Below are 3,557 nucleotides of genomic sequence, written 5' to 3'. Positions count from 1 at the left end.
GGACCTAGCCCTGTTACGACCTGGCCTCTCAGCGGTCCTAGGATTCCTGCGTCCAGATCTTCAGCCCCACTCCCGGGCCGCGGGCCACTTGGCGGGCGCCCCCTGTGGACCCGGCGCCCCCTTTTGCCCCTTATGCCCCCGGCGACAGACTTCTGCAGCCTGCGCTGGAGGGGTCCCGACGTAGCCGTCTCCCCAGCGAGACGTCTCAGCTCTGGTCTCGGGCGACCTCTGACCGCTGCTCCCCTGGAACCAGATCCCTCCACCCGACCCTGGGGTCCGGCTTGAAGAACCGGCCTCGGCCCCCCGGGACTGCTCCCGCCGCCCCTGCCCCTAATCCCGGGGCCTCGGGCGGTCGCTCCTGCACCCCTCCCTGCTTTCCCTGTCCTTGGTCTTGGCCAGGGATTCCCAGGAAGCAGTGATGTGACCGCAAGCTTCAAAGGAACCCTTGGGCGCGGGAGGGGCGCCGCACTGTGGGCAGTTCCTCGGAATCCAGGCGGGGCCGGGCAATGTCCCGAGTGGCCTGGTTCGCCCTCGCTGCCACTGCACCGCTGAAGAAACCGAGCTGGGGGAGCGGCGCTTGGCAGATGGGGCTCCGGACGAAGCACCCTCCGCGCTTTTATTTGGGGGAGAGGAGCTACGGACGCCGCCAAATGCACTTTGGAGCCCGAGGAAATAGTGGTTCCTTCTCGGTTGTGATGATTCCAGAAACCTTTCCTGCGCTTTCCTGGCCACCCCCTCTGCCCCCTCCCTTCCTGGGGCTCTAGCCAAGTGTGCCCCCACCCTGCGCCGCACCTCTGTCTGGGGATGATGGGTTGCTGGGCGGGTCTGTGCCGTGTACATTTGTGCGATTCGGTGCTCCTATCTGTCGAGCAAACCGCGGGATAGGTGTTCCCGGGCGAGGTCTAGAGGGCTGGAGATAAAGAGCCGTGAGGGCTGGGGATGGTGGGAGCAAGTCTGCCCCAGGGTTGCAGAACTGGCGGGGCTTGGGGAGCGCGCGCCCGCGCGCTGGTGCACACTGCCCCCTCCAGGCAGACAGGCAGCTCTTGCGCTGCAGCCGGGGCCTCTGGGCCCCCTCTCGCTTCTCCAGCCTCCACCGTCCCCAGCCCCCACCCTAGCCCCCAACCCGGTTTCCTCTTCCACCCTAGGGTGACCCAAAGCCAGCTTTGCTTTGGAGTCCATGGGCTCCCTGAATTAGTTTGTGGCAGTGGCCGGTGCTGGCCACTGCCTCGACTGCCCTGGATCTTGTGCTTGGAGTGAGCGTGCCTGGGGGGCATCGTGCGAGCGAGAAGGTGCAGAGCCGCGCATGTGCTGTGGTCATCCAGAGCACCCGTTGGGCCTGTGCCCTGCGGTGGGTATGTGGGTGATGAATAAAATATAAAGTAGTGGTTAAAAGCCAGACTTTGGACCCGGAGTGTTTCTGCACCTCCCTGGTCTAGTGCCTGGAGCTGTACTTCACCCCCGGCCTTGGTTTCTTCATCTGTGAACCAGAAGAGTACTCCGTGCCTCCCTGCTGGCACCCAGGGTGGAATGAGTGACAGCCGGTCAGTTGCACAGGCCTGCCCTGGATGGCCAGCCTCCCACAGATGTGTGGTGTTCTTGCCACCACCCAGCCAAGGGTGCCGTGGCGTGGCAGGGCCCACCGACTCTTGGCAACGGCCCCTGTGCTCCTTCTAGAAGCTCCAGCCCCAGGCCTTAGCTAGAGAAGCCTTGGGTGAGTCGGAGGAGAGTTTCTTGGGTGAGTCAGGCCCCGACATGGATGGTGTGGAGGAGCAGCACCTTCCTCTTCCTTGAGCTGTGGGATGGTCCAGGCCCAGAGAACGCGGCTGGCCCTGCGGGCTCCGACGTGGCTTGTCTTCTGCAGCGTGTCTCCTGGGAGGCCTCGGGGCAGAGGGACACCCGTAAGTGGCTGATGACCGACAGGCCCCCCTCAGTGATGGCCTGCCTCCACCCCAGCAGCGGGCCTCCTCCTGACTGTACTCACACCGTCGGGGTGCTAGTGGGCGGGGGGGCGGGAGGGACCCTTCTTTCCCCTGTTGGCTGACTGCTGGGATGTACCAGTCTAACAGTCTGAGCTGCCCTGGGAACCCTCGGGCCGCTGGTGAGGCCCAGCGTCAGCCCACTGCGCAGAGCGGAGAACTGAGGCTCCGTGGAGGAGGCACTCGCCCAGGAGCGGCAAGTCAGAGGGCTGAGTGGAGGTTCTCCCCGGGATCTCAGGCCCGCAGCACCCTCTGCTGCAGCCCCTCCCTCCGAGACCCATGCTGGCCTCTGTCTGGCTCCGTGACTTGGCTGTCTGGAGTCTGTTTCCCAGCCTGGCTGGTGGGACTCTACCAGGCCGGTGCCTCGTTGTGAAAGCCAAGATGAGTCAGGCACACGTGAACCCTCCTCACCACTATGGTTACATGGCTTTTGTTTCATTTTCTGAATCCAAAATTCAAACTGAAACCAAATCCAGATGCCAGAGGGGAAAAGAAGGTGCTGATTGGCAGGAACCTGCCTCGTGGCGGTGGGGTGGGCAGGGCTGGGCCCTCAGGAGCTGAGCCCGGCCCTGAGCAGCTCAGACTCCACAGCCTTCGGGCCTTCAGCCCCACCCTGCGCCCCACCTGTGTGACCTGGGGCATGCAGCTTGGCCCCCCAACACACGCCTCATTTGCGTCTTCTGCAAAATGAGCCCTCTGGGTCTGTGCCGCGCAGAGCAGCCGAGTGTGCAAAGCCCGAGGCCAAGAGCAGGCGCAGCGAGGGGCTGGCATCGGCACTGGGACGCCTAGGCGGGGCCTGGGGAGCCACAGCCCGGCCAGGGGCCAGGGGGCGGCCGCAGACCAGACCGGGGCGCTGACCCTCCCTCGGGCTGAGGGGCCCAGCCAGCAGCGGGATGTGGAGTCTGGTGAGGAGCAACTTGTGTTTCAGTTTCTCTTTCCAGCCATGGCAGTGACCTGCTGGGAAACCAGCCCTGCTCGGGGTGTGTGATGCTGCAGCCACCCCTGTGCTGCAGCCCCTTTCCACAGCGCGAGGGGCAGCCAAGCTTCCTGGAGCCTATGCTGGGAGCCCCAGCAGTGAGGCATGGAGGCCTCAGCTGCGTGGGTTTCTGTCTGCCACTTAGCAAGCCTGTCACCTGGGGCAAGCCTCTGGGCAGCTCTGCACCTCAGTTTCCTCCCCTGTGGGAGGAGGTAATAGCATCTGTTTGGCTCCCAGGGTGTTTACGAAGCCTGCCACCTGCTAGGGAGTGTGCTGGGGACTCCAGCAGACAGGTGGCTGTGAAGCCCCACCATCACTCCAGATGCTGGTCGTGCTGGGGAGGACTTAAGCGGGGAGGGGACTAGGAGGTGCTTGTGCGGTGGGAGAGGAGCGAGAAAGAGAAGTCTCTGTGGAAACCTCACAGTTGAGAGCTTTCTAAAAGTGGGTGAAGCAGATGCCAGAGCCAGAATAGCCAGTGCAAATGTCCTGCGGCGTGTTGGCGTGCTTGAGTTGCAGAGAGGACAGGTGTGTGGTTGGTGTGGAGAGCAAGGGATGAGTGTAGGGGTGAGGCCGAGGGCTGGTGAGGCCGAGGGCTGGCGAGGGCC

Source organism: Condylura cristata, unplaced genomic scaffold (genome assembly GCF_000260355.1).
Source record: "Condylura cristata isolate star-nosed mole 26May11 unplaced genomic scaffold, ConCri1.0 scaffold00032, whole genome shotgun sequence".
Lineage (NCBI taxonomy): Eukaryota > Metazoa > Chordata > Mammalia > Eulipotyphla > Talpidae > Condylura > Condylura cristata.
This window is presented reverse-complemented; position numbering follows the sequence as displayed.